Consider the following 13,734-nt stretch of genomic DNA (forward strand, 5'->3'; position numbering starts at 1 on the left):
TTCTTCCCTATATTGCATAATTCTAAAGTGACAAACAACATGCTAATACTGATAAAATTGTGTCTATGTGCAACTTATCACACAGGCATTCCAGGCCAAAAAAATGTATTAAATGGTGTTGGAACACTCTGTGGCATTCAACACTTAGGACACCAAATATTGACCTTTGACCAGAAGGTGGTGAAGAAGAGCTGTGCAGGGCATTCCATTGTATTTTTCACAGCTGGCTGAGCCCACTAGCCTCAGGTCTAGCAGAGGCTGAACTGCCTCCTGTGTTCCCCAAGGAGATCTTCAGCCTGTTGCTCTCAGGGCCTAATGATGAGTCCTGAGCAGGATCCTGTGCAAGGTTTCCAATAGCTGCTATGTCTATGACATTTCCTATGGTGAAACTCAGAATGGAGCATGCTTTCCCCTATGAATTAGAGATCAGATGTAGTCTGAGAAACCAGGAAGGGAGGAGTTCAATTTACCTGATCAGCCACTTATTTTCCCTAAAAGCAGCAGAAAGACTAAGACAAGTCTAAGGTAGCAAAGTCCCTCTGTGGAGAAAATGGCATGTACCCTCATTCATCTTGCTATTCTCTCATTACACAGGTAGGGACAGGTCTTAGAGACTCAGGACAGCTCCCATCTTATATTAATCTTCTAGTTCAGATGACCACTATCTTAAATATGGTTCCACTCCAGCACCCATGATTGTCTGTGATTTCAGGTTCTCTGCCCAGCCTCTGCTGACTCAGCTACCCTCCCTTTCAGCACCTCCTGAAGCATCTGTTGGATTCATCTGCACCCTGAGCAATACCTTAAGAGTTGCTGAAAAATTGATACAATGATACCAGGACAAGATGTGGAACCATTTTTAGATTTTTTTCTGAGACACTACTCACATTTGGATATTCTACATGGCTCTGGGGTTCCTAGCCTCTTCTCTGGATCCAAAGATGTCCCATTCAATTCATCTTTTTTGGTCATTTCTGGGCTCTAACTTGAGAATGAGGCTGACTATTACTGTGTCACAGGCCACATTAATGCTTTTCACAGTGACATAGGCAGATGGTGAATAGGTACAAAAAATCTGCCTGCTCAGGGTATTGGACTATAACTCTTCAACAATTTCAAATTAATATGCTTTTAACTCTAAATATGAATGTAAGCAAGTTCTGGGTCACAATGTCTGACCTTCAATTTTTCTAATCAAAGTTTCTGAAATCTCAGGAAAAATTACAATAACACCAAAATAAATATAATATCCAATCTTTTTCTTGTGTTCCTTATGGTGATCTGATTTTATAAACATATCCTGTAGTTTTTTATTTTTTTTTACTATGGGAAAACAAAAAATAAAACATCAGTTTTTTTTCTTGGCCAAGGGCAAGAGACCCTTCCAGGAGGTGAACATTTCTCTACAGCATAAGCTTGGATTTTTCAAGGATTCATAGAATATATCACCTAATTTGTCTCCAGTTTTTGTGCTCAGAGGTGTAACAGTCTATCTGAGATTGAGACACTAAGATATGAAATGCTTTATGAGGATGAAGGATGAAAAAATTTCAGGCCCAAGCCTAGCCTGGTTTCCTTGCTGGGTTTCTGCACATTCAGTTTTGATGTCAAGGATTGAATGTTAGGCATTGGGGTCGGGAAGTGGTAAGGATTTTAAAACTGAAGCCAGCAAACTTTCTTCAGGGGTGTGACTGAAGGTGAGGCTCCACCTTTGATTAGAAAACTCTTGAGAGTCCTCCTGTGAAGTTCAGTGAAGTAAGTCCCAAGGATGACACTCTTCTCGATGTGAAACTTCTCAAGATAATGTAGAATTTCCTAGGTAGGTTTTTCTGGCCTAATAGAACTGACTTCTCTCCTCTTATACCCATTGGGGCTTTTCAAAATTCCAGAGATTAGGAGTGTATGGTGGACCTTCAGGGAAAAAAAAAAAAAAAAATATANATATATATATATATATATATATATATATATATATATATATATCTCCCAATAAGTCACATGATGTGCCACAGAGCCTGAGGCCATTTTATTTTACACAGGGAGCTATAGAGGTTACTGTGGCTATTGGTACCCAGGATTTCCTGGAAGAAATTCTAGATATGTGACCTCAGATATGAGTGCTCCGTCATCAAGGATTCAGGCCTAAACTTAGGCCCAAGGTTTTTCAGTAGGGCCTCATTGAGTACCACTAGGTTCCAGCCTGAAAATCAGTGTTAAAATAGAAAAGGATGATTATCAGTGTCCACTCCACAAATATACACTTTTCCTCATTCCCATTTGGCTACATCATCAATGCCACAATGTTCTCCACTCTTGGGTAAATTGAGACAAAATCACCACTCACCCTGTTTGCCCCATCATGTTTTGTCTTTCCTATGAGCAACCCACACTCCTGTGTTGCTTCTTCAACCCCCTTCATGTCTCCTGATTGTTTCCCAGGCTGGCCAATCTTTCCCTGACTCTGAAAACATAGAGAAGCTGTGCTTCATTTTTCTCATTAGATTACACTCTGATGTGGCTTTGGATTCCCTGATGAAGATTGAAATCTCTCCTCTAAGCACACAAATCTTAGATCATCCAATGGTCTTTTCCATGTTAGATCTCAAAAGTTATGCTTTACCCTCAATATTCCTCAAGTAGAAGGGTGTTGGATAAATATCAGGCTTTATTAGACATAGACTTTATAAACCTATCAACATTTAAATCCATGGAAGTATTCACAAATGAAACTGATTAGGAACTTTTTCTCTGATACTTAAATTTACAAGGGTTTGTTAGTTGAGCACTTGTAGAAACAACAATATAACAGTAATTTATATATACAGCAACACTGTTTTATATAAATACTTATATGGAAAAAATGTTAAACTAGAAGAAGATAACTGACATACATCAGAGTCAAAATAAGATTGTTTTTTTTTAAGTAGACATTCAAGGGCAAATTAGAGAACAGAGATGCAAGTCAAAATAGAAAACACTCATTCCTTGACAATATTATATTCTCAAAAGGAAAACAGACATCTGAAGCCAAGGCCTATAGAGTGCAGTGAGTCAAAAAACAACACAACAGGAGACTCTTAGAAAAGCAGCAACCTGACAATAAGTAAATCAGCTTTAAACTTTGTTTAACAGTTCATAGACTGGAATAACCCAAAGTACCTGGCTGAAGCAAAGTCAAATACCAGATAATTCTGAACTATGCGGGACCATAAGCAGTATATTGGAAAACATAAACAGAGTTCAGGAAATCATTGGAAACCGGAAAAATAAATGGACTTAGTAAAATACACCATGGGGTTTTTATGGTCAGGGAAATAAAATCAGAAAGGTCCATTTACTATAGTCCAGTTGTCCTTTTAGAGTCACTGCCAAATTATGAGAGGGGTTTGAAGATAGCGCATCAGAGGCCAGTAGGGGGTGATGTTGAACTAGTTATGACAGGTCCGGGCTCTGCATCAGGTCACAAAGGGAAATACTGGCTTCACACCTCTGTACAGAAGGTGTCCTCACCAAACTGTGACTTTCTTGCACCTTCAGGAATCTGACCCATACCCTTGCTTCCTATTTCATTCTCCCATCCTCATGGATTGATTGTTTAGGTGTGTTTTCCTGGAAGAATGGAAGAATCGTCACAGAGCAGGAAGAAATTTCAGGGAAGAAACAAGCAAGGAGACTCTCTGGAGAGAAATTGAGAAGAAATCAGACAAAAGTATATCTCAATACTGAAAATAAGAAATCAACAAGCCCAGTGAAATGCCAAACAACAAATACCCAATCAATAAATGGGCCAAGGACCTGAAAAGACACCTCTCAGAAGATGGTGTAAAATCAATACAGAAATAAATAGAAAAATGTACATCATCACTAGCAATTACAGAAATGCAAATTAAATCTACTCTAAGATTTCATCTCACTCCAGTCAAATGGCAGTTATTATGCATACAAACAACAATAAGTGTTGGCGAGGATGTGAGGGAAAAGGCAGAGTTATACACTTTTGGTTAAACTTCAAACTGGTGCAGCCATTGTGGAAAGCAGTATGGAGATTTCTTGAAAATTTGGGAATGGAACCACCATTTGACCCAGCTATCCCTCTCCTCTGTTTATACCCAAAAGACTTAAAAACAGCATACTACAGGGACACAGCCACATCAATGTTTATAGCAGCACAATTCATAATAGCTAAACTGTGGTACCAACATTGATGTCCTTCAGTAGATGAATGGATAAAAAAATGTGGCATATATACACAGTGAAAATTTACTCAATAATAAAAGAGAATAAATTATGGCATTTGTAGGCAAATGGATGGTGTTGGAGAAGATAATACTAAGTGAAGTTTAGCCACTCCCCAAAAAACAAATGTTGAATGTTTTCTTTGATATAAGGAAGCTTATTCATAATGGGATAGGGAGCAGGAGCATGGGAGAAATATATGAACTCTAGATATGGCAGAGGGTTTGGAGGGGAAGGGAGGGAGCATGGGATAATTAATGATGGTGGAATGTCATAATCATTACTGTCCAAAGTAAATTATGAAGGTATTAATTGATGTGAATATACTATGTATACAACCAGAGATATGAAAAGTTTTGTTCTATATATGTAATAACAATTGTAATGCATTCTTCTGTCATACATAAATTAAAAATTATATAAAAATGAAAACAAAAACCTCCAAATATTTCTTAGTATGAATATTAATTTACTGTGTATTAGTAAAATAATACAGAAAACACAGGGTACATATAAAATAAAGATAGGTTCATTTTGGCTCATAGATATGGAGATTTAAGCCTGGGATATTTAGTTCCATATGTTTGGGGACACTGGTGAGGGTTTGATAAAATGGGAAGTGTGAGCTATGGTGAATGGTCACATCATAAACCAGGAAGTTGAGAGAGGGCAAACAGGATGATGTTAAACCACCATTTTATGGACATGACACCAATGAACTATAGCTCTCTCACAAGGTCCTACCACCTCACACAAGATATTATCACCAGTTAGTACCTCCTGATACTACAACCCTGGGAAAAATTCTCTATATATGGAACTTTGGCAGATACTCAAATTAAACCCACAGTTTACCAGTATGTTAGGCAGTTGAATTCATGAAGACTGAGAAAGTCTTACCTTGATGAAGAGGAAGGATTTGGGCTGAAAATAGGACATTTTTGTTTCTTGAGGTCTATGAAGGATGCTGAACATGAACTTTGAGGGTGGGTAGATATAAGACATATGAGACAATGTCAGATGTCACAATCAGGGAGATCACTTCTAAGCTCTCAGCAGTGCGACTTGAGTCACTGTAGGGGAGAAAGATGAAATCACAGGACCCACTTCAGTGGGACTTCAATGGGACTAATAAATATAGGTTCCCACAGTGTGCAGAATATATCAGTACTATCCTTCAGTGATAAAATACACAGCTCAATTTAAACTCTTAGTTGAATCAAGCAGTATCACCTCCATCCACAATGGAGCTGCTTTTGCTTTGCTGTCATGAGCTCCTGGTACCCTGAGATTTTCTCTGTTCCAAGGCTTCATATTCCTCCTTTGTCTCCTTAATGCCTAGTGGACATCCTAGGAGAAAAACTGTTTATTCATGGTACCTATTGAACGTCTGAGAGAACTTTAGAGGTAGCACAGGATTCACCACAGAGGTTAGGATTACATTCTGGTCACTATGATTTTCCAATTCATCTGTATTTTATTGTGTTATAAATACATGAACCCATATGTTTTCATTTTTTATTACATCTGAATAATTTGTTGTCATTTTTTTCTTTCAGTGAGTTTTATTGTAAAAGATAAAACTGATATAATTAGGATTTTATGTGTTAAAATTAGCATTTCTATTTCTTTCTCACTTAAATTTCAGATCATCTTCTTTATCTTACTATTATCACACACACACACACACAATCAAATGTATGGATAGATAATTATGAGATACTTTTGACTATTGGCCATAACCTACTTTAATATGAATTTTTATTTCTATTTATGAGTGGATGCCTTAAAAACATAAAAAAGAAAGAATGAATCTAAAGAAAACAAAAATATCAATGAAAATCTCATAAAATGATCATGAAGAATGTAGAAATTGTATTTTATTTTGAATTTATGAACACCATTTTTAAAAGAAAATCTTATTTCACAAAGGAATTAAAGGAGTTTCATTTCTGAACTTCCCAATTATCCTCATTTAGCATCTCTAATCATCTTCAAGAGTGAAAGTGACTTAAAATGGTAGAGATGTTCACATTAATTTGATCATAAATATTCTTAATTTTATTTTTAAGTATGATGACCATGGTTTTCTTTTTTTCTTATTTTTTGATATTTGGAAGAATATCCAAATATGGGTTCATGTATTTATAACACATTAAAATAATTTCTCTCAAATTCTGAAGTTTTACTAGTTCTAAAGCCATACAATTCATGACTTCTTATGTGAAGGCAGGTGGCATCCCAAGCCTTATGCTGTTGCTGTCTGTGTGTGCAATCTCAATCTTTGACTCTACTGAGGCTGCTTGAGACAATCTTCAGGATTCAGTGAGTGAAAGCCCCTGCGTCTGGAACTGGCCAGGAAGCTTCCCACAAACCTGGCTCCAGAGTATAAAAATGGGATCCATGGTGAGGAAAAGGGGACTGACAATTAACTCAAGGGGGAACAATACTCATTTACTGAACAAGAAAAAAATGTTCACTGTGAAGAACTGGGTTTGCAATAAAATAGATGAACTAGGTAGACAGGGAGTATTCACTCTTGTTTTTATTCCATCTCTGACTTTCAAGAGATGAAATTTATGCCTGAGTTGAAGTGTGTGGAACCTGGTCTGGGGAAAGGCATCAACCAAACCTCATGTGTGTTAGGACCCTGTACTCCCTGGTCTATGTGAGCTGCCAACTTCTGCCTCTTACATGATCTCCTCCAGGGGACATCAGGCTGAATTATGGGGAAGGAAAGAAATGAAGGTTGCTTAGCATGAAAAACCTTTCTCTGGGTCTGAAGAGACATTAAAATACCAAACTTAAAGTGAGAAGTTTAATGACATTATGTGCTTCTGAGATTCCCCTCCATGGCCTGGATGATGTTTATACTGACTTGCTCCTCTCATGGTGCAGTTCAGGGGAGAGAAACTGCATCCTTGGAGTAGATACAAAAAATCAGTGTCTCAGGGGGACCATTTATTCATAAAAATAGCTGTATGTCTTATTCCTTTTAGTATTGTATTCTCAGACCATTGTGATCCAGGAGCCCTCACTTTCTGTGTCTCCAGGTGAGACAGGGACACTCACCTTCGGCCTTAGTTCCAAGTCAGTCTCAACAAGTTCCTACCCTAACTGGTACTAGGAGACACCAGGACATGCTTCCCAGTGAATTACCTATAGTGCAAACTTCTGCCCCTCTGGGGTCCCTGATCTATTCTCTGGTTCTTTCCTTGAAACAATGCCATCCTCACCATCACAGTTGCTCAGGCTATCGATAGGGATAATTATTACTGTACACTCTATATGGGTACTGGTATTCACATAGTGATGTAAACTCCTGGGGAAGTATAACCAAAATATCTTCATATGTTCAGCTGTCTCTAATTTACATGATGGAGAGATGTTTACAGGGTGAATATATTCAACACGTTCATGTGGAGATGAGGCTATTGCTCCTACCAGTGGTTCATGCCATGTGCTCATACTCTCCCTCCCAGTATATGTCCATTTCTCAGTGTTCCTCCTCCTACTCTAGACTTCCTCTTTCCCTTTCAGTTTGAAAAATGAACAGAGGAGTTAATCTTCAAATAGGTAACTATCAGGAAGATTCAGGGTATGCCCTGTACCTTTAAGACTCTTTTCATTCAGAATATTAACAAATGATGGTTAGTCTTTTCTTATATATTGATTTGACTATGGAGATCAATTTAGTACTAATTTGCTTTTAAATTTTAAAAGCAAAATTGCTTTTATAATATTTTTTATGATTCTAACAATACACTGTTGCTTTTATAATTATGTTATAAACTTATTTGTTAGGATTTATGAATAATATTCAATCAAAATCACCATCCATGTCTAAATTATTGTGATATTAAAAATTTCAAGTCATTGCAAAGAAAAATTATCAGAATTCAAACTGCAGCCAAAAGATAGCAGGTATTTCTGCAAAACTTCCTTGTAAGCATATTTTCAGAGAATCATATGAATACCTAGTATTTATATAACTAGAAACTATCATACAAGACTGACTTATATACACTCTTTTAGAATCCACTGGGGTAACTTTCCTGTTGAAGAACATTAATGTTCAGGACTGAAGGTTATACGTGGATATGAACAGGCCCTATTACACTCAATACTGGATGAGCAGGTGAAAAAGAATTGTGTGAAATTATTTTTGAGTTAGTTTTTTGCTTTGTCCATAGAAAATGATATTATAAGCTGTGATGTTGAGATAATACACAGCAAGAGGGAAAGGAAACAATCTGTAGGTAAGGTCCAGGTATGTATTTATTATTGCTACATATTGTTGCTTTTATTAACTTTTAAAAATTTAGGTTTAACTTTTTGTGGTTTACATAAATAATACACCTGCTAAAAAGATCTCATAATAATGAATGTAAATTAACCCCACCATAATCCAAAAGCACAAACCAATTTCTACAATATATTTGTTAGTTTTGAAAATGTTACTTTGTTGGAGTCCCCCCTTAGTCTTCAAGTATTGAACTTTCTGGCAAACCTGAAGTGTTTCCTTCATTGTAGAGAATGCATTAAGTGGAATCTGTGGTATCCCCATGTCATCCCTATTCTAGCTGGTATGCATAACACATTCTGGGAGAAACAGTTCAGAGGGAAGTATGTGTGCCCAGTGGCTGCTGATTCACGGTGAGGACCTGTGGTTGCATAAATAGAACAGCAGCACACATGATTCTTTAAATGCCTTCAATAGCAGGGTAAACATGAAGTGACAATAGAAAATCATAAAATAATACATTTTATTCCAGTGGCTGCATTAGATATGGTCTACTTAATACTGGTATTGAGGTATATTTTGTTGATCTAAATTAACTCATAGAGAAGAAAGTATCTCTGAAGAAACAGTAATTCCTGTTATCTGTAAAAATAATTGCTTTTTCTGTTATTTTCTTCTTCTCCTTCTCTGTGTGTGCTCACATATGTGTGTTTGTTTTGCAGATGTGATAAATAAATATACCTACCTACCTTTAAATTTATATATATATATATATATATATATATATATATATGTAAATGTNATATATATATATATATATATATAATATTTGGATCATTAATTTTATACAAAATCATACTGTGAATTTTTACAATTTATATCAATCAACCAAAAAAGAAAATTTTTCCCCATTTTTCCCTTAAACTAATTTTCTCTGTAAACTGGCATTTTTTTTTAATATGAAGGCTATGAAAAAGAATATGCAAATAAGATAATGCTTTGGGAGGAGACAAAGTGGAAAGGGCCTAGAGGATGACAGGCTCCTTCTGACCACAGTTCTAACACTTGTGACAGGAGCAAGAGCAAGGAATGAATGTATTGGGTAAAAATATCCTCTATCACAGGCAGGTCTGAGAGAGAATCTGTAGGCTGAGTGGCTCCAGGAACCTGGGTTCTTATCAGAGGGACACTAGTTCCCACAGAAGGACCCTGCACTAGTTACTGCAGATGTCAGCATTGTCTAGAGCCAATAAAGGGCAGAGGGCTAACATCAACTGTTGTTCACATGTATGATGCACTGTAAGAGGTGTTACTGGTACTTCCTTGGCTGCTGCAACCAGCTTTTGTGATGCATTAACCCTTGGGATAGGTGCTTTGCCTATTCCCATCATCCTACTCCTCTATATAAACCCAACATGAAATAAAAGTTGAGGTCTTTCTGGGATTTGGAGCCTTTGCTGTCATAAGGCCCTGCAAATACTGAGATACACTCTTTTCTAAGATGAATGAGGAGGATGTCCTCAGGCTTGGGGTATTCTTTGGGGCAATACAATCCCCTCTTTTTTGTGACTCCTGCTGCTCCCATAACATGGGACCACTCTTTAAATTCTCCACACATCTCTAGTGTCTGATGCATGTGAAGCATCTCATTCATTCTTGAAGAAAAAAATGAATGAAAGAAAAAATGAATAACTCATCTAATTCCCCTACTAGTGGTTAATTTAACTTTGACATTATTTCTAAAGGGATGGGATGATTCTCTTCTACACTGATTGTCTCTGAAATTTTGGAATAATTTCACCTTTTCATGCCATGTTCACAATGTGATAAATGTTCAACAAAACCTCTTCTGATCAGCTTTTTAAAAGAATCTGGACTTATCTTTGTGAATTAGAACTCAGGTATTGCCTTTCCCTCATTTTGTACTACGGACTACCTTCTCCTCTCATACCAGATGTTCACACCTAAGATGCATTTGATATTTCAGCTCTTTCCTATTTCTTCTGCTCTCCTCTTACACTGCATACACACAAGTTCCTCCTGCCCAATCACATTGTCCCAATTTTCTCTTACAATTTTCCCAGAGCAGATGCTGTTATATGAAATATAATGATTGGCACTGACCTGGTTGAACATGTTCTGGTTAATGCAGAAGTCACCTTATGAACATAAAGAAAGGTAGATATGTACAGAGTCCCATGTTCATGGTGTGGTCTCTGAAGTTGTTTTTTCCTAAGCCCCAGTTATTAATCAAGCTTGTTCATCATGCCATCCTCCCGCAGTCAGGAACCCAGACACTGCAAGTACACATGGGGTAGAGACAAGGTGTAGGGACCCATTTGCATGAGCAGCCCCAACTCTGGGAGGACATGGAAGCTGGTATAAAAGAGGCCTTGGGCAGTGGAATTATCAGAGTTAGGCCTATGAAAGTGCTGTGTCCACAATGGCCTAGACTCCTTTCCTTATTCTGCTCCTTTCTCAATGCACAGGTAGGTACAGACCTCAGAGGTCTAGAGCAAGCCCCTAACCTGAATTATTACCCTATTCCTCAAATACCAAATTCACTTTCCCATGCATTTGCCTTTCACTCTGATGTGTCTGTGCTTGCAGATCCCCTTTCTTTGCCTATTCTGACATGGACACTCCCTTTCTCTGCATCCCTGGATCAAGAGCCAGATTCATCTGTACTGAATAGGAACCTACTGTTGGTAGAAAAACATGTACTGGTGCTAGAAGTACTTGTATCTGAGCAGTACTACTCAGACACAGAGAAACAGTACAGAAAATACAGGTGGAAGCTCATGTCCTTTCACACTGGCTACATCCACCACCCTGAACACAGAGGCTCAAGCTAGGAATAGACAACACCACCTACTGGAAGAAAAGAAAACATAGTTCTGAGAGACATTTTTTTCTATCTTTTCTTCTCTCTCTCTTTCACAACCTCAACATATGTGAAACCAAGAACTGTGCATGAAATAGAACTTTAACAACTGAATCACCAAAATAATATAATATAGAGGAATTACATATGCCCCAACTCCCTCCCACTTTTTTTCTTTTTTCTTCCTTATTTTCTTTTCCCTCTCTCATTTTTCTCTTTTCTTCCTTCCTTGTTACTTTTTTTCTTCATTCTTACTCCCTCTATTCCACTTTCAACCTCCAAACTTTTACTATCTATACATATGGTAACTTTCTAAATACAGATAGGAGGTTGAATCTATACATTCTTCCATAAATTACCAGTCTATTGGTTAGAGATCTCCAAAGTTGCTAAGTTAGACTAATCTCATACCCTCCCTCCTTTCCCCCTAAGCATAGCATCCTTTGTCTAAAATTCAGTTTTCTATATGCCACCAGAAATGGTATACCTTTTATGAAACTAATTACTATATATTTAAATAATAATTGAAACCAATATCTGTAGATTTAGAGTCTAACCATAAATGTATCAATAATGAAAACTTATGCTTAGATGATATACTATTGATATTGGGAACGGTTAACATTGTCTTTCTCCACAAAAGAGGGATTTTGGAGCTATACAAGAGCTATATAAATATATAAGGGGAAAATCATTAACACAACAGTTTCACAAACTTGAAAGAAACATGAGCAGTATAAAAACACAAGGAAAGAAAGACCACAAACAATGTGGGTCAATTCAACATTAGAAGAGGTAATATCTGCAGCAGATGGAATGTCAGATAGAGAGTTCAGGATATACATGCTTCAGATGAACTGGAGTCTCAAGGAAGACATTAGACAGCAAAATCAGACAATGAAAAATCACTTTGACAATGAATTACATAAACAAATCCAAGAAGCAAAAGATCAACTCTACAGGGAGATAGAGGTTATAAAAACAAACAAACAAACAGAAATCCTGGAAATGAATGAAACAATAAACCAAATTAAAAACTCAAATGACAGTATTACCAGCAGAGTATAACACTTAGAAGATAGAACATCAGACAATGAAGACAAAGTATTTTAACTTGTAAAGAACATAGACAGCTCAGTGAGAATGTTAAGAAACCATGAGAAGAATATCCAAGAAATATGGGATAATATAAAGAGACCAAACTTAAGAGTTATTGGGATACAAGAGGGTATAGAGGTCCAAACCAAAGGAATGAGCAATCTGTTCAATGAAATAATGCTAGAAAACTTCCCAGATTTGAAGAATGTAACAGAAATCCAAATCCTAGAAGCCTACAGGACGCCAAATGTACAAAATCATAAGAGATCCACACCTAGACACATTATAATGAAGATGCCCAACATACAGAATAAGGAGAGAATCTTAAAAGCCACAAGAGAGAGGAAGCAGATTGCATTAAACCAATCAGGATAACAGCTGATCTTTCAACACAGACTCTGAAATCTAGAAGATCCTGGAACAACATATTTCAAATGCTGAAAGAAAATGGGTTCCAACCAAGATTCGTGTATCCATAGAAATTAAGCTTCAGGATTGAAGATGAAATAAAAATCTTCCACGATAAACAAAAGTTAAAAGAATTTGCAGCTAAAAAACCAGCTCTTCAAAACATCCTTGGCAAAACATTACATGAAGAGGAAATGAAAAATAACAATGAAAACCAACAGTGGGGGCGGGGGGCGGTAGTACAGTAAAGGAAAAACCAATAAAAGAGGAAAAACAAATCATGTTAAGTAACATAAATAAACAAATATGGCTGGAAGTACAAACCATATCTCAATAGTAACCCTAAATTTTAATGGCATAAATGCACCAATCAAAAGACATAGGCTAGTAGACTGGATTACAAAAAAAAAAAAAATATCCAACAATATGATGCCTACAGGAGACTCATCTGATAGGAAGAGACATACACAGACTGAAGGTGAAAGGTTGGGAAAAATCATACCACTCATATGGACCTCGGAAGCAAGCAGGGGTGTCCATACTTATATCAAATAAAATAGACTTCAAGCCAAAGTTAATCAAAAGAGATAAAGAACGACACTACATACTGCTCAAGGGAACCATACACCAACAAGACTTAACAATCATTATATATATGCCCCAAATAATGGTGTAGCTATGTTCATCAAACAAACTCTTCTGAAGTTCAAGAGTCAAATAGACCACAACACAATAATCATGGGAGATTTTAACACACTTCTCTCACAAGTGGACAGATCTTCCAAAAGAGTTGAATAAAGAAACTATAGAGTTCAATAATACAATTAATAACTTAGACGTAATTGAGATATATATATATATATAT

The sequence above is a fragment of the Marmota marmota genome, unplaced genomic scaffold (genome assembly GCF_001458135.2).
Source record: "Marmota marmota marmota unplaced genomic scaffold, marMar, whole genome shotgun sequence".
In the NCBI taxonomy this organism is placed as follows: Eukaryota; Metazoa; Chordata; class Mammalia; order Rodentia; family Sciuridae; genus Marmota; species Marmota marmota.